Here is a 25,641-nt window from a genome sequence, read left to right on the forward strand (position 1 = left end):
AGGTTGGTTGTGTGTGAAGCCTTTTAAGGTTAAAATAAATGGAAATGGTAACAGCTGCCCACATGGCTACATTATCTTCTAAATCTTCACTCACTGCCATGTACTTACCCTTTTTAGCCGAGGCACCAACCACTGGCACGGAACATCTGTAGGAACAGGGCGTTCTTCCTTCTCCTTATGCCACCTTGTAACTACGAAGCACACGGCAGCAGAATGGCTACAAGATTTCCCTAGCCTTCACGAAGATGGAACGGGAAGATATCATTACAATCCGTCAGTTGAAGAGTTTTGCAATATTGGATGTACAAAATTTTCTTTCGATCATTTATTGTGGACATGTCTTTTGTGTTGTGTGCTTCAGTACAAGGTATCCACTGTTAACGTTTGGAAATGATAAGCCTGAGGTCAGAGATGTTCATTATTAATATGATAATACTGATCGCTCCAGAAATACAAGCACAGATACACAATAAAGGTGTTTCTCACCAAAATAAAGGATGACTAAGGCAGCAAATAGTCATACTTTAGGAAGCATGCAGTCATGATATGCAGCAGGGCCTGTTGCACATGAAGGGACACTGTTAGGAATAGAAACTGCAAATGCAAAGGGATGCACAAAATTAAAATCACCAGTACGTACCCCGCCATACCAAGTGCATGTCGCATCCTTTATATTTCCACTTTTTTCTGCCAGGACCCAGCACACGTACGGGTCACACGACCTCTGGGATGGGCTTACTGTTCCTTTGAGAACAACCAGTCCTGGCTCCGGTACGGACACGTGAACGCTGTGCACCTTCCCTAATCAAGGAGCAGAATTTATAGAACGCATACACTTTCAAAAGGGATCTACTAGTTACCTGATGTCACATATAAGTAAGCATTCATTGATTTGGGGGCTTCAACCGCGTTGCCGTCGAGACCCTCACGTGTGACGAAGTAGGCACGTATATCCTCCTCTTTGATCGTAGGCCATAGTTCCTGGCACTGCCAGTACTTTCTCTCTTTGTAATTAACATTATCCAGAAGCTTGTCGCTGCGAAAGATAGAAAGAATCTCAGTATATGAGCCTTCCCCCACACCTACATGCATCGGCGGCTTCGTCGGGCATGTTCACTACGGCCGACCCGAAAAAAAAAGCATTATTCCCGGCACATTACGGTGGGCAAGCACTCGGGAGATAAAGCTGAAGGTTACAAAAATTGCCTACCTTGCTGAAATATCCTTTTGATGACACGCAGCCATCGCAAAACGGGCATAGAAAGAGCGGTATACTGGTATGAGTCAACGGCAACCGCGTACCCGTCGAACCGGAAGTCCGATTTCCCAGCATGCTTAGGGGCGGCTGTCCGTATGAAAACCACCTATTGCGCGAGCGCTCCATAGCATTTGCATTGAGGAGAACCCTAGGATGCGAGCGCCCCAAGCGGCGCGGTGCACAGGAGGATAGGGGAGGAGGTTGAAGGGGCGCTTCGATCTCTGATGTACTGATCTCTATGTACAAAGGCTGGATAGCGGATGGGTGAGGGTATCGCGGGAAGGGGTACGCCAACCGGCCGCCATATTGCGGTGCTCAAAAGAGCCATTACAGCATATCGGAATGCATGTAAGCTGTGACAAGTTTTGCTGTTTGTGAGCGCTTCCCTTGCTGCTTCGCTAAAATTTTGCCACGGATCACTGCAGAAATCCCTCGTGATTGGATTCCTTACGTTTTTTGTGTGAAATCCCGTCACATACATTTTTTTTCCTGTCTATTTTGTACTCGTGTGAGGTCGTGTCGTTCCAATTTTGTACTGTGAACTTCAATTATGTGATTTGCTGGTTTTGTGTGGTGTTGTATTTGTTGTGTTACGTTTCCTTTGTCGTCTGTCAGCGTATGCAACGTGTTGCTTCTCATGTTTCTCCCATTTCGTTTCTGCTCGGGGGTGTGGAATGCCAGGGAATGTTTGGCACGTTTGTTTATGTAACCACCTTAATATGCTTTGGTATAAACATTACGCTTTGCACAGGAAGTTTAGATATGACTAGTTATGACACGAAATGCCGAGCGGCACTAAAGCACTTCCAAAGGACTAGAATGATATGTGATATAAAGGCTATATGACGGTAAAAACATATCGACTAGAAATATGTGCACTGGGGAAATAAATGGCGGTAATGACAGTTCAAAATGACTAGAGGTAGAGTGAATAAGTCATAAAAAGGCTAAGTAGCAAGGTCTTGTGGTGAAAGCTCCAACATCAAAGTATCACAAGTCCAGTTGCAACACAAAGTTTGAAGCAGTCAACCAGGTAAGTGGGCAGAGTGCATTACTGGTTGTTGAACATGATCAACCTTGACAATTTCTTTCGCAGATGAGGCCTGGCTGTCACCTTCTCTGTATATTCCTTGGCAAGGTGGTACAGTCCGATACTGCTGTAGCACTGGGAATCTTCTTTGATCAGACGGATCACATTGTTTTCATTTGGGCTGCATTCAAACATATATTGTCGCAAACTTAAGCAGGGAGAATAAAGAGTAGACATTCGAGGTTGAAAAATTATTTATTGCCTCTAAGTAAAGTAAACATGCTGGAACGCATCAAAGAGACGTGTGGCTGGTGTGTTTGTATGTCCCACTAATACGAGTTTGTACGTTAGGCAAAATTTTCATGCAATACTTTTTTTCTTTATATGCTTTTGCCCATCTTAGTATTGTCCTATCCAATATGGAGTGGCTTTTACTGCATGTGAATGCATAATTCAGGAGTGTTTTCATATATTGAACTAGCTGGCAGCTTTAAGGTGCCCTTCGTGCAGTACTGATTCCAATCATCAATCATCGCTTGAGACTCTTAACTAGGGAACATGATTCTAGAGGCTAGATTTTCATGCAAATACACACTTTCAACCAGAGTACGAGGTAACTCGTTACTGTTCCTTTTCTTGGTAACTATATAACTTAACTCGCTACTTTTGCACCGTGGTAACTTTCAGAGGAACTCCTTTTTCAGGTAACTTTGCCAAAGTAACTTAAGCTAAGTTCCAAGTTACTTTTAATTCGCTTTTCACTCACGTCCACTTATTTCCTTGCTTTCTCTACGGTTCTTCCACGGCATTTTATGTCATAAAATGTGATGTCCAGTCAATGACAGTATTCTGTTCAGGAAGTAAGAACTGCTGCTATTGAAATGAAGCTGAACCATCGTGTGCCCACAGGGAATAAGATGTAAAGCGTTCGAATTGTTGGACATAAACGAAAACTCAACGCAGGCAACTCAGGGTCGAACTCAACTGCACCTGTGTAGTGCTATTTTGTGTCCGAAGTAACTTGGGAGTAACTCGTTCTTTTTTTTAAGTAACTGTGTAACGTTTCGAGCTACGTTTCGGGCTGAATAACTTAGTTATTAACTTAGTTGCATTTTTCACACGGTAACTTTGTAATGAGTTCCTTTTGACGGGCAACTTCTCGATCTATGCTTTCAACTCTGCATGCTTTTTGTACACTACATTAGAGCCCTGCACGGGCCCGGGCCCCCGACCCGGCCCGGGCCGGGCCGGGCTTGTTATTGGCTATGTGCTCCGGGCCGGGCCGAGCCCGGGCCGACAAAATACGCCAGCACCGCGGGCCGGGCACGGGCCGCTAAAATACGCCACCACCGTGGGCCGGGCCCGGGCCGACAAATATGTTCCCGAGAGTCAGGCCCGGCCGGGCCACGCAGCTAATTCGACAGAATGGAGATGCATTAGTTCATATCACCATGCGCTCTGCATCATGCGCCGGGCTCTGTTTGCTTAGACGCCGGGCCGGGCTCTAGTCACTGGGTCACCGGGCCGCATAAAAATATGAAGGTCCGGGTCGGGCCGGGCCATTTTTTGATGCGCCCGGGCCGGGTCGGGCCCAGAAAAGTCGGCCCGTGCAGGGCTCTACACTACTTAAAGTAAGGTACTTTTGCCCCAGTGAATTTGTTGCGTGTTTTAAATGCATGCAAGTGAATTCCTAGAGGTGCATATTTTGAGCAATATTAACGAATTTTTCATGCATATGTGTCCAACCAGCCTTTAGTGCATATAACTACGGCCTCTACATATGACGCATGCATTATTACTTTCTGGAGGTGTTCTGGGAAGTCGAACTTGTTGGGCACAGCGTCAGGCCTCAGTCGAACGGTTTGGCCCGTTCTGTCGAAGCATTTGTTTTTCAAATGTTTGCTGCAGACCAGTGATGACGTCGACGGCGTCCAGTCCTTTCGCCTGACATTTACCGCACACTTTGTTTAAATGTTCTGGGCGGCCGTGAGGGAACCTGCATTGAACAATTTATGCCATCAATTACGGAAGGGATGACAAGGCTAATCCAAGCAAGCAATCGTCGATACCGTGACCAACAAACTGAGCCGTAGATACCACAGCTGACAAGCGCACTTCAACACCTGCTGCGTGCCGAGACCATACCCGTGAACTGCAGGAAGGCTAGACTATCACAATGACTCTATCCAGATAACGTGGTCTATGGTCTCACTGCCCTCTTAAAAAGAGGCAACTTTGTACCAGACCTGTAGCTCTCATTTTCGACTGTTGGTGGTGAAACTGGAGCCATTCGGAAGCTATGATTCTTGACTCGGGGGGACAGCCTTCCGATTTTCGGCCAGGCATGCGGTTGCGGCGACATAAGGCCTGGAACATGCCAATATCTCCGATTATGGGTGGTCTTTGTACGAAACTGGCGCAAAAGGGAGAGCAGATAGCGGCGCACAATTTGTTGCGTTGTGTTGTTCTATGATACGTGGAGGGTGGACCGTCTCGCTCTTATTGATATATGACGCCGATAATCCGGAAGCGCCTTCAGAAAAACATGAAAAAATGCCTTTCTTTCGCTTCCTGTTTCGAGGTGTTCTAATGTCACCACACCAGCCTAGAAGTGGCAGTGGATGGGCAATTATGCACCAAACATTATGCTGAAAATTTCAGCATGATTGGAAGAGCACAGCGCAGGTTATTACGTTCCCAAGCCATTCCAAAACATTCCGACCAAACCGAAACTATACAGGATTTTCGGTGGCCACATCGTGGCGGAGCATGTAACTAACGTGTGATCAACTCCAGTATTCTGCGAAAGGTGGCGCTTGCGTCACTTGTGTTCGTTACGTCACGTTGGTTGCGTACTGCTCTCGCTGTGCCGCCGCCCCGCCGCTGTGCTGCGGGACGCATTCATTCACGCCGTGTTGACAGGTGCTGACTGTCGTGTTCTGATTTGAACTGTTGATACTGCGGTAGGCTGCACGTTCATAGTATCGTTGCTGCTGCCGCTTCGCACAAACTGGAAACGCGCGGCAATGACACGGCCGTGCAAGAATCCTCGAAAACCGCGGAGTTGCGGTCGGAAATCAGTCCGCAAGCTGCGTCGGTGGCTGGCGAGAGAGAAACGGTAAGTTGTAACCAAGTGATTGTAACTTTGTACTGGTGCAGTGCGCTTGCTCTTATTTATTTGTTATTCCCCGTAGGCAATCCAAACTGTGGCCTTTGCCCCCCTTGTATGGTCTTAGGCATCAGTGGTCTTAGTCTAGTGTCATTGCCTTGACTCTGGGGGCAGGACTGAGAAGCACCTGTATTACGGCTCTCCCCCGATGATTTTTTTTTATAGTCTGAGGTACAGCACAGGAGTAAAAGGGTGAAGATGGACAGCGTTCTCTAGGTTTGGAACTGTCTTCTGCTGTGTATCTCACTTCGATATTTCATTTCTGCCCATGAGAGCATTGCCAAGTTTTTGTGCATTTTGACTTTTTCAGATTACCACAGTGGTGCCAACTTTCACTTGCGGCTATCCAAGAGCGTACGATGTGATGCGGTTCAGGTCGACCCGGATGTTATCATAAACAATATATCCATTTACCAATTTCTAATGGCTGTGTTCCATCTCCTCTTTTGCTATGTTTGCTACAGTTGCCTCACTGCCTCATCCCGTTGTTTTACCCTCGCCAAGCGAATGACCGCTTCCGCAGTACGATGAACTCAGCATGAGCATGTTCATAGCAATATCACAATGCCCGTACTAACATACCTGAAATTTGACCCGTACATTCCTTCATTCCTTTAGTCTCACCATATGTTCTCGTATTCTTTTTTTTTTTTTTTAACCTTCTCTAACGTCCTGCGGTCTCGTGAAAAGTTATCGTATAGATTCTTCTCCCACAAAAGTCTTCTAACACTTTGAGTACGTTATGCAAGAGCAGGAAATAGACCAACTTGCGCGAGATTTCCGACCACTGACCTGCTGCAATCGGGTTAGCATGGCACACGGCCAGAGGAGGACAGATGACCGAGACAAATAATGGGAAAGCGCGCCCGTTCACATTCCTTCGGTTGTTGTACCACCTGTCTAATTGTAAAAAAAATTGTGGGGGAACGCATAAGGCTGTTATTCGAGGTAGCACCCCGATTCGTCCAAATGTTTATTTCGTCCAAGTATTCACAACGTCCAAGTACTCAGCACGTCCGAAAAAAATTGGACATAGTAGGCATTGGACGAACTGAACCAAATGGGGGAAAACTTGACCAACCCGTCCAAATAACCGTAACGTCCAAACGCTTGTTTCGTCCGAAAAGGGAGGGGGATCTCCGAATGCGAGTGAACAATTGCTTCGTTTACGATTGAAGGTAGGATTTAAACATTCACACCGAAAGATGCCATGCCATACACCAAGTAAAACGAAAAACAAATGCTCAGCCTGCTCTGTTTATTTATTTTTCTTTCTTTCTTTCTTTTTTTTTCATTCCAACAACTGACTTATTAGTTGAAGGTAAGATTTAAACATTCCCACTGAAAGATGTTATACACCGCGTAAAACGAGAAACAAATGCTCAGCGTGCTCCGTTTAGTTGTTGTTTTTTTTCCTTTGAACAACTAACTTATTAGTTAGCATGGCCCAGCAAGTGGGATATGCGCTGCAGGTATGCCTTGATGACATGAGCAAACTGCTCTGTTACGCCTGTGAAGGGTGCTTCGTTTCCCAGCATCATTTCCCCTGAGTTGTATTTTACGTACGCCCATGAGAAGGAAGAGCGAGCCTCTTGTATCGTCTCCGGCTTGGCGAAGCCCCGTTCAACAGCAGCCGAATGCGTACCTGCAAATGGCGGTAAGCAGCATGAATACAAAGAGAGCAAGCGAGGAAGTATATATGCTATATTCTATTAATTATCATGATGATGTTCCCTGATTATGCGAATTTGTTGCTTACCTGGTTGTGCTTACATTGTGTATCGTTGACTCAAATTCGACGAGGAACTTCGAAAACGTCATGTGGGGTTGGCTCTTGAATTTCATGCGCAGCGAATTATGCCACCCTTCGGCGTGATTGTTTGTGCGGAGATCGTCCTCATCCGCAAACTAATTCCAGAGATGAACGTTGGTAAGCCACTGCCGCTCGAAGTAGTCTACGTAAAGGCAAAGGACCGCAAGTTTCCTTTCAGATCCCTAGATGTTTCCAAGAAAGATCACTGACATTGGGAAACGCGGTACTTAGCGAGAGCACAGTTATAGAAAACAACACATCGTTAACTGGACGGTCACTGTAGGTCAGCGGTCCTGTGAACGGATTTGTGTTTTCTGTGATTCCCCGTTTGATCGATAATCCATTTGCTTTCATGAATACAGTCACCTGCCATTCACCCAGTGTCAAAATGGCCTGTGCTTTCATGAATGCAGCCAGGCAGTCGCCTGCCGAAAGGAGCAGAGCCTTAGGCAGTCGTCTGCCGAAAGGAGCAGAGCCTTTGGGAATTCCCCCATTTAGACGAAATGGGCTATTGGACGGTACGGGTATTGGACGCGCTGGGCAAGTTTCTCCTCGCCTGTTCATTTCGTCCAAGTGTTCAGTACGTCAGATTTTTGTCGGACGAATTAAATATTTGGACGTTGTGAGTACTTGGACGAAATAAACGTTTGGACGAAATGGGGCGTAACCGTTATTCGAAACGTGTCTCTTGTGTGCTTCCTTGTTTGTCTTTCTCGCATTCTCGCAACGTGTCCTCGGCCTAACGTATTGGCCTTGGCTCATAATCGTTGTTGTGAACGAACTAAAAATCGTAGAACCCTATGTTCGCGCCTAGAGAGAAATACGTGCGTGTAGTGTGCCTGCGGGCCAAATCTAGAATTTGCGACAAAGACTGCGAGCCAGTCGGGATGTGCAAGGTAAATCAAACACCCCATCAACATATGACATGAGAGGAGAGTTCGTTTCTTATTCATTTTCCAATTCTCACTACGACTCTTTATTCCAACTTTCATCACAAAATATGAACTCTCAGAAAATGTTGATTTTCAAGGTGGCATCAAGAAAGAATGTTGAGAATATCGAGCTCAGTGGCGCATCAAGTATGCAGAAGACGGGGCAGGTTTGCTGAGCTTGCCGCAAAGTTGGGCACATCCAAAATCTTTCTCCTCATCTGCTACAGCCTATGGTATGCATTTTGCATTACATGTGGCCATGTTAGATAACGTTGCTTCCCAGACGCTGGTGCGGACATGCTCCTGCGTTGAAAGTTACAACACCTGGTTTTCTTTTATTTATATATATGTTTTATATTGTTTTACGTAATTTGCATCATATACATACCCTACTCAGGAAACAGTACAGAAGCCACTGCAAGATGTGAATTTGAAAAGAAGTTTGGTGCCACCGTGACTAAGGTATAAGTACGTAGTGTTGCATGCACAACAAAGTTCAGGTGAACAACTTGAAGCCAGCAATCTGTTGCAAAAAGTTGCAGCAGACGTTTTGTTCCACTGTGATCCGTGTTCGTCTACTTAGTGCACCCCAAGGAGTGTGCATGTACTTTCTCGTAATTTTTGGTATTGTTTGTTTACATTTCATTATTTATGCCCCCAAAGCAGGACACATACTGTGTGTTGAATTAAAAACAATTAAAAACCCCCAGTGCTGGGTAGGACAAGGACAGAGGATAAAAGGACAAGGACCGGCACTGTTTTAATTGTTCTTAATTCAATATGAACCAACCAGCCCAAACGCTTGCTCTGCTATACTGTGTGTCTTACTTACTTTATTTGTTTCAGGTTGGGCTTCTTGTCCACCCAACACAGCCACGGCTTTGTGCAAGCCCGGACGGAATCTTCTTCACAGAAGATGGCCCTGCACTTTTAGAGATCAAGTGTCCTTATTCGCGCAAGGGTTCAGTAATAATAGATGCGAGCACGTGCACAAGTTGTGTGCCTTATATCGGGTACCAGGAAGGTTGTCTGTATCTAAAGCGACAGCACACCTATTACACACAGGTGCAGGTAGCCATGTATGTCTCAAATATTCAAGAATGTTTCTTCTTTGTTTATACAGACAAGCACAGCATAAATCTGATTGTGGAAAAGGATGATGAATTCCTTTCCAAAGTCATTCCCCGACTGGAATATTTTTATTTTAACGTGTACCTTAAAGAATTGGTAAACAGCAGGTGTACATAATTTCTGGTGATGATTTGATTTGGTTATGGAACATGTTCTGTGAACGTTTGTCCAGCACTGTACAGTAACATGACATTTCGTGATGTCTCTGGCCATGTTGTCCTTTACTTGTAGGGTAGCTGATGTCATCCACAACATTTGAAAGAAACATTAAATGGTGCATAACAGTGAAGACGTTTGATACTGTTTTATTTCGAGCAAAATGTCGAGGCATAATGTGATATGACAAAATAAACTCCCGGTACATTGTACTACACAGTATTTTCAGGCTGGTCTTTTTTCAATATGTGCGGCTGCAGGTTTGCCAGAACACAACACATGTGAAACACTTGACTCATTGCTGGGATGAGAGATATTGGAATACGGTTAGTGAGTATTTTGAATACTTTCAGTCTCTGAATGGCACGCTCCACGTGTACTCTCACATTAGAAATATGATACACATAATCAATTTCTTCTGGTGTGAATGGAATGTTCCCGCATGAGAAGGGCGGCATGATTAGAGTAGCATTCTTCTCAGTGACACTTGCACGAATGCTAGGGAAGCCCTTATCAGCTAAAATGATGTCACCAGCACTGACCAGGGTCAGAAAACCTGAGCGAACTGTAATATCTGTATCTGTACACCGACCACCAAAGGCTGCGGACTTGAATATAACCATGCCATTTGGTGCAATTGCAACCAGAAACTTCAGGGTGTAGCCGTTTTTGTAGGATGAGAAGAGGGTATGTTTTTGTCGTATCTCAGGAGGGGCTTCAGTCTTCACCTCCGTGCAGTCAACTATCATTGTGCAGTCTGGATAATGCTCCCGAAAACATGGTGGCGACGTTGCACGGATGGTTTCAAGGGATGGTTTGTGTATCCAGCTGCGGGTTGCATGGCTCAGTGTGCCCAGGACGGCATGAAATATTCTTGAAGCCGTAGTCTCGTGCATGCCAAACAGTACTCCAAGTACACGGAACGATATGCCATGTTTCATTTTCATCAGAAATATTAGAAGCTTGTTTTTCGTGCGTCAAATTGGCAGACCTTTCTCTTGCTAGTGGTAGTAAGCTCAAAACTAAAGCAAATACTGCTTCGTTAACACCACACAAGTCAAGAAGTGCTCTCTTGGTGGCAAATGCACTGTCATAACCAAAAAAGACGCATGTACGGCCATCAGGGCCTACAGAATGAGACGATGTTTCTGCCACAGCTGTTGTACTTGCTTCCTTAACGCATGTGTGGGAGACCATTGTGCTTGCGCAAAGGTCCTCACTCACACTGAGGAACAGTGACAGTGTCCAGCTCATGCCATCCTCACATACAGTTTGTGTTTCCTGACAAAAGACAGATGACATCGATAAGTGAGTGTTCAAGAACAGCATCCATTTCAAACAATGCTGAACAGCTCTGTATGTATCGTTGGCTGTACCTTATCACAGGGCGTGTTCTCATCACCTGCACTGTCACTTTCTGTGCCATGACACATGGCCTCGCCGAAGTATGATGTCAAGCTTGTGGTGTCCACCTGTTGCCCGTCCTCTGGTGTGAGAGTCGCAGAACTGGTCCTTGCACTCCACCTACATTTTTTTAAGCTAGTATATTTCCTCTGACTTCCACTAACATGAGCCCAGTTGCTTCGGCCGCTAACACGAAATAATTGTAATAAAATCGCAACATCATGTTTGGACTAACCTCTGGAACCTTGCTATGGAGTCCTGAGGTACCTTTGGTTCTTGGTTGTTGTATTGCTTCGGGGACAGTGTCGGAATGTAGCTGGGATGCTTTTCTATGTTACTTTTTTGGCTCCCAGCAAAATGCAGGCTACAGATTCTTGAGTTTTCTGTGGGCTCCCAGGTGTCGCCATCGGGGCTGAGGGACAGTTTGTATATAGAGAATACAAAGGAGTACGATAAAATCCAAATGAAATTTCAACTTACTTTATGCGTCGTACGGCGTGTATCCAACGCCGACGCCGTTCCGCTTCATATGGTTTCGAAGGGAAACGGTAAAACACTACGTTTTCGTTTGTACCTTCCCGCTGGTGACACTTGTATACGCAGCAGTAGCGGCGATGGGACTTTCTTTGTCTTCCTCGAAAGCTACGGGGCATATTTGTGGCTGGCCCAGTGGGACCCATTACAGATTTTTTTTAGAAAGCGCGACGCATAAGCTAGCCCGCCAGCTGACGAAAGCATGCAACCCGCAGAGAAGGTACTACCCAAAAATGTCACCGCGTGGCCGACAGAGGGCGCTGTCGCTGCTCTAGAAACTCTACTGCAAGGAGCGGATACGTGCGTGTAGTATGCCTGTGGACCAAATCTAGCGGTACAATGAACGACTGTAGCATTTCGTGCAGCACTATCTTCGGTGCGCAAGCAGCCATGGTCTCAAGGGAATATAAAACTGTAATCGGTATCATCAACATAATTATCGCAATGAACCTAATTATCGCAATACGTTTGAACAGTTGCACACCTCGCCGCGCATGCTGAATCATATTCGGTTACTGCAAGTGTCACTGACATCCTGCGTGTTAGATAAAAGCTGTTAGGGGCAACAAGCAGGCTCCTACAAAAGAATTGTCACTGCTAGGCAATGAATGTGAACACAGAAATGGCTACGAGCTAATTCTCGTCCGTCTCCCAAACACACGCTTCTTCGTGTTGTTCCTTTATTTCTTTTTTATTTTTGCTTCATTGTTTCTAGTCGAACGGAAGGAACCGGGTTATGCACCAGTTTGCCTGCGTCCTGTCCCTAGGGTCGGCAGTTAGGTAGCGGAGTACCGCTATTCGCTACTCCTCTGAAACGCCACTACTCATTCCGAAACGTAGCGCGGTACCGCTACCGGAAGGAAATATGTACCGGCGCTACTGCCAAGCTGCCTCGTAAGATATTTTTTTATGAGGAACATGTAACCATGATGAGTAGAGCCCACACAACGCTTAGGCAATAAAATATTGTTTTATGCAGGAACAATAAGCACGAAAAATGTCGATACCAGCTCTGAACTTTATTCTAGGCAGAATAAGAGCGTACAGAAAAAAAAATACCACTTTGGTCATGCCGGATTGTGACACGGATATTGCCTTGTCGAAATGAAATGGCGTGGAATAGGAGTTACTTCTTTTGTCTTGCCCACTAAAGTAGCGGTAGCAGCATCAGACACGTTACCAAAATTTGTAGCGGGAATTATTTTTCCGCTATTGGTTAGAAATTTAGCGCGAGCGCTCCTCCGCTACTGAAAAAGTAGTGAAAAGAGCTGCTCTGTTAGTAGCGCCGCTACGCACAGCACTGTCTGTCGACAAGGAAACGTGTCCAGCCACACACGCAAACACACAAAAGAAAAAACCGTCCCCGAATCACGCACGTGTGTGCCGTAATGTAACGCGTATGGCTGAATTCAGGTACCGTCTGCACCACGATAAACATTCGTTATGTAGGCAAGGGGATTTTGTCGGTCAAATCCTTTTTTTATGGCAAAAACAAAAACAAACGAAAGAGAGAGAACAAGAAACAACAAATCGTGATAAAATTTACCTTTTTTTTTTGGTGGGGGGGATTCATAAAATTAGATTAGGCATATGCTGTGGGACTACTTCTGTGTCTTTTGCATTGCACGATCTCGAAAACCTTCCGTATCACGTTCCTTCCATCTGCAGACGTCCTTGACTCTTGCAAGTGAACATGTACGCGTCCTTACATATGTGGCTTCCCAGCTAATAGTTCTTCTTATGAAGCCACAAAAACGTGGTAGTTAGTAGTTAGTCAGTTAAATAACTTAGTAAAATAAAAATAAAAACATGGTATTTCTGTAACCATGTCAGCTGTTTTACATGGCATATCGTATCACCAAAAATGCAACAATAAATTCACCTTCCTGAAGTTGTACAAGTTGATGCATAACTTTCCCATCAAGACAAGAAGAAAAGAAAAAAAAAGGTGCCGCAGAAAATGTGTGATCAACGGCATTTAGACACGACGGAGCTACGGCAGACGAGGACAGTACGGAAAGGACGGAAAGGCACCACACCGCCCTTTTCCGTATTGTCCTCGTCTGCCGTAGCTCCGTCGCGTCTGAAATGTCATACCAACCCCACACTGCGTTGTTAGTCAACGACATTTGTTTATGGGATATACACTAACACAACTACGTGGGGGCTTGAGTGTCTGCCCCACTGCCCCTCGGAACTTTATCATGCTGGGGCAAGGTCCCCTCCAAGCAGTCTATCCAGCTGACACTCAGGACGAACGTTTCGCGGGATATCCTAATGGTCGCGTGCTCAATGTGTAGACAACCTCTCGCTCGTCTAGATGCTCAAAACACACGAGTGCTCTGGAGCATCTTTACTTGGCGACTGCTGCTCCTCCTTCGAGGATGTACAAGATATTGGATATACATACATATGTTCGGGTGCCTCTTCTGAGTAACGCGGCGAACTGGCTTTTCCTCTAGCTAGGGAACAAAGGTGGGGCCCCAGGAAACTGCTTGAGTCATGGCACCTGCGAGGAGAACCTTCTGTGTGTAATACCAATCGCGGCCCCCTCCCCGAAGTGTTCGCCGACCTGGTTAAGTAATCCGCTGGTTGCGGTCGCCTCTCATTTTGCTTTCACTGATGATGTCCCCCGCATGGGAGACGAAACGTCTGCATTAAAATTGTTATTTGTTGCGTCAAGCCGGTGTGCAATTTCGTTGTTTTCTATCATGGCTTTTCCTCTTCGGGCTAAAGCGCGCGAGTACAACGTTATGAGCACTTGGGTGTCATAATTAAAAGCTATCTAAAATTGGCTAGCAAACCTGTTCTAAAGCTATACTCGATGACCTTGAGTGGTGAAAGAGAATTTTCGATTTTGGGAGTGAACATGAAAAGGAAATAGCAGTAGCGTGTCATATGCATCGCATGTTTCTCTCAGGGAAGTCACAGTGACAGTACGTCAATCAGCTACGTGTCTGTGAGAAACTTGCTTTTATTTCGTTGCATTTCTCCATATCGTGCTCATAGCATTTGCCATTACCTTCACATTATTGTCATAATATCAGTATAGGCTCAGTATATAGTACAGGGGATAAGCCCATGAACGGATAACCTGTTTCATGACAGTAACTGATCGCAGTTGTCTCGCGACGTAAAGCCTCGAATTATTATTATTATGACAGTAGCTATCGGCGTTGCCTTCGCAAACAGCGAAGAACGGTACGTACATCGAAACTTCCACACCGAAATGTCCCGTTCCCGCCCAAAAAATGTCCCCCACTGACCGCGTTATTCAGGCTACCAGCGGTATTCCTGCGACTAATTTCAGAGTTAGCTAATTCCTAAAGTGCGAATGTCACGAGGAACTCCTCGTGTAGTGGCTCAAGTACAATTAATGCGGGACAGGGAAGAAAACATTTCCGGGCATCCGTTCTAACGAAACAAAATACAAGATTACAACAACACACGCACACGAAGACATGATGATGGCGTGGGGCTGATGCCGGCCAGCAGGCAAGATCACAGACGTTTTTTCCAGATGTACGTTTTCTTGTATTTGCGTTCACGCTTTTCTGCTTTTCATAACCGATTGTGCACCCTGACGCTTTGAAGAATTGTCTTTGCGTGACAGTAAAATCCCGAGACGAGGGACGACGAAAGGCAAGGGATGATAAATCGGCGTTCGATGAAACGGTGTTGGGTAAAATGTCCCAATCGAAATGACGAAATGAAAACCCCGTCACATTTCCCTGTGCCGTTTCCCTAATGTATCAATTTCGCGTGTGACGTTGTCCCGGTCTACGTTCCTCAGTACGCTCTATTCCAAAGAGAAAAATAATATAACTACTAAAATGCTACTGTATTCTCGTACTGTAGTGTCGACTGTATTTGCTTGGCTGGTTGGTTATGTGTATCAAGCGTAAAACAACATCATAGAAACAAAGCACAACGAACCATTGCGCATCATTTGCCGCCATGCTTTTCACCGAGTCTGAGTTTCCGATTTTTCTATTAGCGAAAAAAAAAAAAAAAAAAGACAGGAAATGGGGGAAATCTATTTTTCCCTTTTTTACACGCGCCTTTCTACATTCACAACTGCAGATTCCCGGAAACCCACCCAGGAACGTTTCCTAAGCGTTTTTGACGAGCGGTCGTTGCTCAAAACAAATGAGAGCAGCATGAAAAGTCTACTCAGCAGCGATAATACCGAAATCAGTTGAACCCTGGGGATATCGTCTGCGCCATTGTCTGCGAACGAAGTGCGGTAGTGACGACAGCGCTCTGCGGGCGATTTCAGCTGAATTCGTGCTTTCTTGGCGACGCATCGTGGTGGACGAACACAAACACGACAGACACGCATGGCGTTCAACTAGCAACCCAGGTTTATTTGACACAAATCCTCCCTACCGCTACCCGGGGGCGTGTTTCTCGACAAAGGTGACGTCTTCCTTTGATGAGTTCCAACCAACATGCTCTTTACCTTCTACGTAGTGCTCCACGGCGCAGCGGATAGATCTGAAATGACCAGTGTGTAACCAGTGCAACAGTCCGTTACGCGAGACCCTGGAAATAGACCACCTCACGGGAGATTGCATCCACTGTGCTGCTGCAACCGGGTCAACGTGACACATGGCCACAAGACGAACGACCGAGGAAAAACAACGGGAATGCGCACTCGTTGACATTACTTCGGTTGTTGTATCTCATTTCTCATTGTAAGAGAGAATCACAGGGGAACGCAACAAAGCTGTTGTTGAGGGTTGAACGCGAAACCGCTTTTCGGCTCCTTGTTTCGAATAGTTCACGTCTCCGTAGAGACGAAACGTTTCAACTGTAACTTGGAGGCACCATGTAGGTTCGTTATCCATACAAACAAAGACATTTACCAGGTTCTGGTCAGAGACCCTTTAACTTGCGGAAACAAAACAAAAACAAATGTATCGGGTGACGCTATCGGAACTGCCCTTATCTTCGGTTGCATTTTCTGTTGTCTTTTTATCTTTTTCCAGGACGCAAGAGGCGATAGTGTGCTCTTTCACCTCACACATTGGGGGTGAAGGAAAGACGCGTCTCCGAAGGTGCGCAATGAACAAAAGAAAAAAAAAGGTGTTCCTTCACGAATTTTTTGCGGACGATCTACCGAACGGATTTTTGTTTTGAAAACGGCTACGATATCAGGTGGCCGAATGGAACAGATGTTCTCATTGGGACAACTTCGTAGCTTTTATAATTAAAAAAGTTAATTAACGATTTTTAGGTAATTAGTCATTCGACGGTTGAGCAACAGATGGCCAAGAACGTAGAAGAAAGTATGTGTGTCCACTCCTGCTTGCTACCTGGGGGTCGCTCCAATAGAGAAATGTGACACTCCGGTGTTCCGTAAACTTTTGTCCCAAGCTGTACTTATTGGAAACAACGGTCAATGATGAAAGTGACATTAGAAAAAGTATAAAACTCAGATATATATATATATATACAACATATCTGATAATGCTGCGTAGACAACAATACAACCGCGAGAAAAGAAAGAAAAGCACAGGAAATAGCGCTGGTACTAGCTTCCCCTTGTTGCCGCCATAAGTAGGAAATACCTCACATGCTTGAGCTGAAATCACGCATGGATTGGACGTACGGGTGTACATCAGTTCCATGCAGTCCTCCACTGTACTAACCGAACTGTCCGAAAAAGCGGAGAGCCTACATTTGCGTGACTAAGCATGCCACTCTTGAAAAGCAATTTATTACCAAGAAGAATGCATCAAAAATACACTCACGTAAGACAACACTAACTGTTTAGTTCAGTTCCTTTCTCCAGAAACACTCCCCGAGCCACAAATGGTGAATGATCAGTCATCACTGAAAAGAAAATAATATGCTGTTACAGTAGGCTAGCACACCAGCATTCTGCACATAAGCTTATTGGCAACCTTGAGGTGTGTGTCGTGACGTGTCCAGCACAGTATGCTGTTTGCCACAACATCTGTGGACAAATTTTCAGTTAAGAATTAGTATGACTGCGGCAGAGTGTTATTTGATGAATGTTACTATGGCAGTTCTCAAAGTGGCTCGAGTGAGCATTGACAGCGGTTCACAGTGGCGCAGCAAGAGGGGGCTTTGGGGGGTTCAAACCCCTCGAAATCGTACCTTTGCTAGTGCATTTGGGAGAGGGAAACGAGGGGATGTCCTCCTGCCCCATGTAAAGTCCCCATAGAACCCCTCTCGATATATTTTTTCTGGCTACGCCACTGACGGTTCATCACAGATTATCGAAATTTCCAAATGTTCATGAACACTAAAACATGCGGCATGAACAGTGCAGTCGAAGGAATAATTGCACATTTGGAACGTATTTGGTTGTTCTCAATGTAGGAGAATGCAGATAAGTACTGCGAGCACTCGTCTCAACCAACGCCATTACACTTAAAACTCTCAGGTCTTGTTGAGAGAAAGCAAAGCAGCCAAGGTTAGCGATCTGCTTCACCCTCTTCTTCTTTGTATCAGTTAAGAGATGTCAGCCATGCATATGGCTTTCTACTCTTCGTTAAAGCGCCGCTCGCGCACCCGAGAGTGTGAGACTCCGTGCCGCTTTTCGAGCTCCCGTGACAAATGAGTGCATGGAAGGAGACGACAAGCGCTCGGGAGAAAAAGGTGGTATCTAGGGAAACAGAGCGTCACTGACATCACCATCCGCATTGTATATAACCACGAGCCACCCCAAATGAATGACAATTGAATCATACACACATCAAGATAGCCGAACAACGAGACTAGGAGACTATACACCCTGCCAGGTTGCCTCCTCTCCCCTCCCATCCAAACCGCGTGCCTTTATTTATCAGGTCTTCCTGTTTCTTTTTTTTCTTTTTTTTTTTTGTTAATATCGCGGTAGGCGAGCTCACATACTTATATTTTGCTTGCTTTATGTTCCAGCTTTCAACGACTTGTCTGATATGCGTATCATGATATCGATAAATTACCTGGGTGGCCTCGGGAACTGCGGGTCGCGCCCAACCCAAGCATCACAATGTACTGAAAGTAGAGTTTGGATTAGAGGGGATGGGAGTACAATGTGCGTTTCGACATGTGCTCACGTCGAAACGTGATCCGCCAACTGCGAGATCTGTATATCTTTTGATCTAACTTTGCTTCCATGTTCTTGCAATCTTTGATTTAAACACCGGCCTGTCTCCCCAATATACGGTTTTCCGCAACTTAACGGTATAGAGTACACTACTCCAACTTTACAGTCGACGACCGGGTTTCTATGTTTTATTTTACATGCATTACGTGACGCTTAAATAAAATATGAGAGGGGAGAGGAGGCAACCTGGCGGGGTGTAGTCTCGTTGTTCGGCTATCTTTATGTAATTCAGTTGTTGTCATTCATTAAAGAGAGGTTGAAACTTGAAAGTTGCGACATCTTCTCTCTCGTCTTTTATGTGTTACGTCGCGTCTGTCAGCAATATGTACCAGCCTGCCCGGTCTTTGCTACAAAGAGACGATGCCTGATTTTTAAAGATACGACACTCTAATTAGACATATTTACGAACACATGACTGTACCGAAAGTAAAACACAAGCTCCGCATATCCTTAGCAGCAGAATTTTCTTTATTCCCGTTATAAACTTTAGTTGGCATCATACCTTCCGCAATTCTGGCTTTCTGTCTACGACTGAGACCGGAGGTGTAATTTTCAGTGATAAGCGTTGTCCGAATATTCTGACTACTGTTGAAGGTCATCATGCAGTTGTGATGCCACCTTTTACACAAGCCCAACAGTTTAAGGCTGGTATGGAAATAACATATAAATCAGAGCATGTGCGCGTTCACCAAGATTTTAAACAACAGCATACCCCATACATTAAAAGGGGCACTAAAGTGCAAAAATATCTCTTCACGATATGAAAGATTCCGTCATCATGACAATAATGCAAAAGGAACTAGATTCACCCGCTGCGCCGTGTGTACTTGAAACGTGAATAAAGGTGCCGGTTTGAAGGTTCCTCTTTCTCTCCTCCGTATTGACGCAAAACGTCAAGGGTACGTCACCCCAGCGCATCCAATTATCAAAGCAAACATATAGCGAGTGCTGACATTCCCTCTTCAAATGTTCTGCTCCGAACGAGTATGTCGTCGAGGTAACACACGGCTGTTTGAAAGCTCATAGGTCCTAATGCCTTGTTAATCAGTCTCTAGAATGCACTGGGTGCATTACAGCTACCGAAGCTCACATATGTACTCATAGTGCCCATCCAGCGTAATGAGTGCCGTTTTAGGGACGGTTTCCTCCTTTATGGGCACCTGCATGTAACTGCTTGCTAAATGGAGCGTCGTGAAATGCTCGCTGCCATTCAATCGATCCAACTGGGCATCGGTTATTGACGACGGAGACCTATCCCTCTTCGCCTGCTGGTTCAGTGGCCTATAGTACACCACCTTCCTGATTTCGCGGTTTTTTCCTCTTCACCAGAAGGCAGGGACTGGCAGGGCTGTTAACTCATCCACTATGCGGCGCAACTGTTCTCTTTCGTCGTGGGTGGCACGATATGGTCGGCTGTAAGGTGGTTTCGAATCCTCGACCCCTTTAAAGGAGCTCTGAAAGCCACCTTAAAAAATTTTCGTTCCGAACGCGTTGTAGAAGCAGGCAACTTGACTTGATGACTAACACGAAAATTTTCTCTGTGCGCGATGTTTTTCGTAGAAAAAAAGACACTTTAATATCGCCGCGCGCGTTCCCACTCGACGCGCTCCTCCGGGTCAAACCAGGAGGAGAATGAAAAAAAAAAAACATCACTGGTGACGTAATAAAAGTTGAAAGCGGCGACCGCGCTTCTATCCGGGTCAGTGCTGACTGGATTTCTTTTCTTTCTTTCCGTTTTGTTTCCCCCTGCTTTCTCCCTGTCAAGCGATGAATAAGGGAGGACCTCGATAGTCCTGGTCGTGAAATCCCCGTTCTCGAAATTCATGTTCTGGAAACAAGAAAAACCAGGGGAAATGCTGCTTCGTAAGATGATATGCCGCGATTAAGGCTTCGGTCCCACTCCTCTTGTGAAAACTGCCATCTTTGCCAAGAGATTGCGCCGCTCCTGTTTGTCTGACTTTGGAAGTATTGATATCCTAGGAAAGCATTTTTTCTATACAAATGTGCTACAGCGCCCTTTTGTTTATACATCGCTCAGATGTTCTACTATAAAGCGAGGAACATGACCATAGTCTCATTTGTTGCTCATCTTTGCCAAGGTTTTACGCGAAGAAAAAAGAAAATAGCGCTATGTAGTTTTTTTGCAGCGTTGTGTCCTGGGATACAAAAAGTGTGCCACAGCCCCGTATTATTGATATTTGACGTAGGTAACTTATAAACACTCCTAAGAAAATCTGAAAAATTGGATTCTTTAACTTTTCATTTCGTATTGTTCTAGTGCTTGTTTGAAAGCAAAATCCGCACTGAAGAGAGACAATTATGCACAGAACAAATCCTGAAATTTTCACCGTAATCGGAATGTATGAAGGGGAGCTCGAATGCCTAAAAGCTACCCGCTCACCGCTCAGCGGAACCGAAACCGATGGGCTGTGGCAAGCGAGATTTACCGCGTAAGTTGGTAACCATGGTTTGTAAGTCCCAGCCTTCCCCGAGAGATGTCGCAGGCAAATACCGAAAGAAGATGTTTTCTGCTACAGCTATACCAGCTGTTTCTGCACTTTTCGTTGTATCTTTTTTTTTTTTTTTCATTTTCTGTCATGAACTTTCTGTGAATTATGCCGTTCATTTCCTTCATTCTTTTTTTTAATGTAGTGTATTGGTTTCAATCACTGATCTCGATTGTAAAAGGCTGGATCGCGGATAGGGAGCGCGAGCGTGAAGAAACCGGCCGCCATCTTGCTGTACCCACAACAGTCGCCGCAGCGATCATGGCAACTTCTTGCAATTACGGTCGTACCAACCGTACTGGCAAGGATAGAGGGCCTAAATTTATACAGGTGAGTCACTCTTCATCGAGGAATAAATAGGCGTCCATTCTGTATATTTAGTTGACCTTTATGAAGTGTTTTTTTGCCCAAAACGAGCACTGGATGCAGGTTGCTTGATCGCTCTTCCGACGTTCAATCGAGCACACTTGCATTTTACCCGGCGGCAAATACAGTTTGAGTGCATAATATGGTTGAAAGAACATGTTACACTACACAGGTAGTGTTGTCATCAATATATGTGCAAGCACTCGAGCGCTTTTTTTGCGTGCATTGCTAGCATGGTACACGGTGTTCTTTGCGGAAGCAAGTGCCACATTAATTTCTTTGAATTACCTTCGCGCACAAGTTCGGTATTACGTCATAATGAGACCACGATTGTCACCTTTTTTCATGTATTGGTATTGTTCTGTGCCTTGGTTTGATTTGTGACAAAGAATCCTACGTAACGGTGGTGTGGCGCGACTTGAATAACGCCTTTGTGTCTGAGCTGTATCGTCAGCTTGTTACGATAGTAATAATTTGTAGCGTGTCGTGCTATTTCTAGCAGTTTTTAAGGCAAAAGTGGTCTCTCAATACAGGTTTCGTCATGAGGGCTACCCAGTGAATAATCTGTGCAGTGTGATACGGCTGGGTGTACAGGTAAGTATCACGTTCCTCATCCACTGGTTTCTACCTTACAGGAAGGAACAACCTCAGTGCACGCACTGTGGTTAGCCTCTCTCAGTTTTGCATATTTTCTTACATGTTCACATCAGAAACACACCTTACACTATAGGCTCCTTCACCCAGGAATATAATAATTAAAGATCATAATTCTTTTTAGAAGAGTTCCCCATATTCTTTTTAGAATAGTTTTTAATCTTTTTAATTTTTAGAAGATACTGGGATTGTAAACCATGTTTTAAACTGATGTTTTAGCATTTGTCCAATGCATTTATTAAACAACATATTCATTTTTAACTGGTTGCACCCAAACCAATGTTCTGATGTATTATTTCCTTTGTTGTCGATGCACCATAAAAATTGGAATAATCATCATCAATGCAGGTTACTTCACAGCTGCCTCGACATACTCAAGAAATGGGTGCAGAACCTGCGTAATGCCCACAAACTTTGACTACCACAGCACCTCCAGAAAGTAAAGGCATATGTGTCACATGGGATTTTTAAAGGCATTCACAGTAGATAATACCTTGTATGAACTGTTGTAGATATAAGCAGCCTCTACAGTACACTCTCAGAAATTAAAACTTGTCAGGGAGCTGTGATAATTGTTCCAGTTAATAGGCATGCACATGTACGCTATAAGAAGAAAATTATTTATTGAGAATGCACTACTGTTGATCACACTCATGCAGCTGTAGGTTTACCTTCGGCCTCTTGGAACTCTTTGTAGTTGCCTTAGCTGCAGGAGGAGTGTCATCGAGCATGTCAACTACTTGCAGAAATATTGACGTATTTAAGATTATGACACAGTTTGAAGGGTTTCAATTCAGGAAATTTGCAGTGGCAGGGCCTGCCAGAGTGAAACCTACTGAATATTTTATGGTGTCGAAGTGGCAGTTCCTCCAGGATAGGAATATCTTAGATGGGAGCAAAAAGCTTGAAATTAACAAAGTGTTGTTTGCATTAAGCAATTTGTAATATACTGGACACATAGGCAGCAAAACAAAAATTTAAAATCCAGCATGTATGAAAATTGGGTGCAACAAATTTGCATAGTGTACGTGTACATTGTCATTCCTGAGATATATATTGTCATTGCAGGGAGGTCACAAAACAATAAATGTATTGTTTTGTCACTTCCCTGCACATTCATTGTATCTTGAAATGCGTATATGCCAGAATAAATGTTGAACTTGAAAATTGTATATTCTCTTTATTCATAGAGCATAACATCACTTATCTTCTTTACAAAAGCATATCGTGTTACATCTTTGTCACGCAGAATGCACAACAAAGAAAGCCATCTTCCATTAAACATCATGTTTCAGACATGATTCAGTTGGTATCATTTCATAGACAGGGTACACCAGGGCTCGAGTTTCAAGCTCCAAATCGTCATGTTGCAGTTTGGAAACCGTACATGTGTAGTGCAAGAGAGCCCTCGCACATTAAAATGTAAGATGGGAGTCACCGTTACTGCAAAGTAACTCCTATGAGAGAGACTGACGCTGCAGAAAAGTGTGCAAACTGCGGAAAGTGTCATAGAAGATCTTCAGAAATCGTGCCTGGTTTCACGTCAGTGCTACCACACTCCCTTTTAGATGACGATGATAATGATTGGAGTTTCAGATGTACAGCTGCATTTTTTGCAACGTGCTCCTCCTCCTTCTCTGGCTACTCATGTTGTTTACGTCTACTGTTGATCACATTCATTTATCACATATTATATTCTTATATATTATTGTTATATTATCACATTCGATCACATTAAATTTAAAATTTAGCATATATGAGAAAATATCAGGAGGGAAGTTGCTATTCATTGCTCATTGCAACCTAACATTGAGTGCTACAAATTTAGAGAGCGTACCTGATCATTGCCATTCCTAAAATATATATTGCCATTGTAGCAAGGTCACAAAACAATAAATGTAGCCTTTTGCGACCTGCCTGCACGTTCATTGTATCCTGAAACGCATAAGTGCAAGAAATAAATCTTGAACCTGAATAAACTTGATGTTGTATAAACTTGACATAAAATGTTGAATAATATAATGAATGATATAAAATATTGAATAAACTTGAACTCGTATATTCTCTTTACTCATCATCAGTGATCTTCATTACAAAAGCATATCGTGTTAGACTTTTTTGTTTGCGTTTCACAGGCTGAGTACACGAGGGCCAAAATGACAAAATCACAACTGTTTCAAGCTCCAAATAGTCCTGTTGCAATTTGAAGCCCATACGTGGAGCTGCATTTTTTGGAACATGCTCCACATAACAAGCATGACAAAGTCAGCACTGGATAGCAGGACCCCGTCCCCAAGCAGCTTTTCTCACGCTGCAGTTGTATTCAACAAAAGCACGTGAGTGCTGGAGAAGGACATTCAGTTTGGCACAATCGCGCCTGCAAATAATCAGAACAAATAAAGGAAGAAGCAAACAAACATAGAAGGGCTGTACTTCAAAAAGAGATAAGTCCTGTGTCTCAAGCAGGTGCTACCACTTTCTAAGTAACTTAATTTGATTAAGCTTACATCACTACCTGATTAACTGTCCTAATGAGTGTGATCTAATTGCGTGAAGTAATTATTTGGGCTGCTTCGGTGTGTCCATATTTGCGAGGCAAAGCACCGCTGTCGTTTACTAAAAGACTCTTTCTAAGGCGATGCTTGATATAAATCATACTAAACGCATACACGGCTAAAACAACGGCTGTGATTCTACAGAACGATCTCTTTCTGCCATGCGAGTATATCTTTTCCCGGACCGTTCTTTATTGAACAATTTTTGTCCAGAACGCAGTACGGGATATTATATACATGGTTGTTGTTAACCTCAAGTCGTTTCTTATTGAAATATTGGCTTGGAAACGTGCTGTAGTACAATTCCCAGCGCTGCACTGCAGTGACGGTCTAGTTTCGGAATGCAAAACATAACGTAATTAAGAATCGAACGGCAGGACACCTGTGAAACACTGTTAGGATACATCAGTATACTGGCACCTTACAAAATTGTGTGATGACAAACAACGACCAATGCTTGCAGCGCAATAAATACTCACAATCTCTGTTGCCTCCCATTGCTTTCTATGGGCACACACAGCACTTTAGGGCCCACCAACATGGCGGCCCGAAGGCACGCCTCTCCCCCACGAGCCCCTCTCCCATGCGCGATCCAGCCTTTATACATAGAGATCAGTGGTTTCAATGAATTGAACTCGGGAACTTGCAGTCAGTCACTGTAACCGACCGTCTGCGAACTTTTTTCCTTTTCAACCGTATTGATCTTCCTCGTGTTTTTTATTATTATTATTATTATTATTATTATTATTATTATTATTATTATTATTATTATGAAGGCCCGCTCAAGCCCTCGGGCTTAGGCGGGCCTTCATGACTTTCCTTGATGTGTGTGTTTTGAATAAAAATTCCATTCCATTCCATTCCTTTATTATTATTATTATTATTATTATTATTATTTAGATTTTATTTTTTTTATCTACATGGCTAACAAAGCGCTTTGTGCCTTTCGCTCTCCACAAAACCTGCCGTGCACTTTTGGTTTCGATAAAGGAAAGTTGGATTAGCTTGT

At 44.3% G+C, this 25,641-nt stretch overlaps 1 pseudogene; it reads right to left on the reverse strand.

The window, feature by feature from the left end:
* Positions 1 to 9,680: 9,680 nt before the first annotated feature.
* LOC135395800 (uncharacterized) lies at positions 9,681 to 11,573 on the reverse strand (annotated as a pseudogene).
* Between the last annotated feature and the right edge of the window lie 14,068 nt (positions 11,574 to 25,641).

This window comes from Ornithodoros turicata, chromosome 5 (genome assembly GCF_037126465.1).
Source record: "Ornithodoros turicata isolate Travis chromosome 5, ASM3712646v1, whole genome shotgun sequence".
Classification (NCBI taxonomy): domain Eukaryota; kingdom Metazoa; phylum Arthropoda; class Arachnida; order Ixodida; family Argasidae; genus Ornithodoros; species Ornithodoros turicata.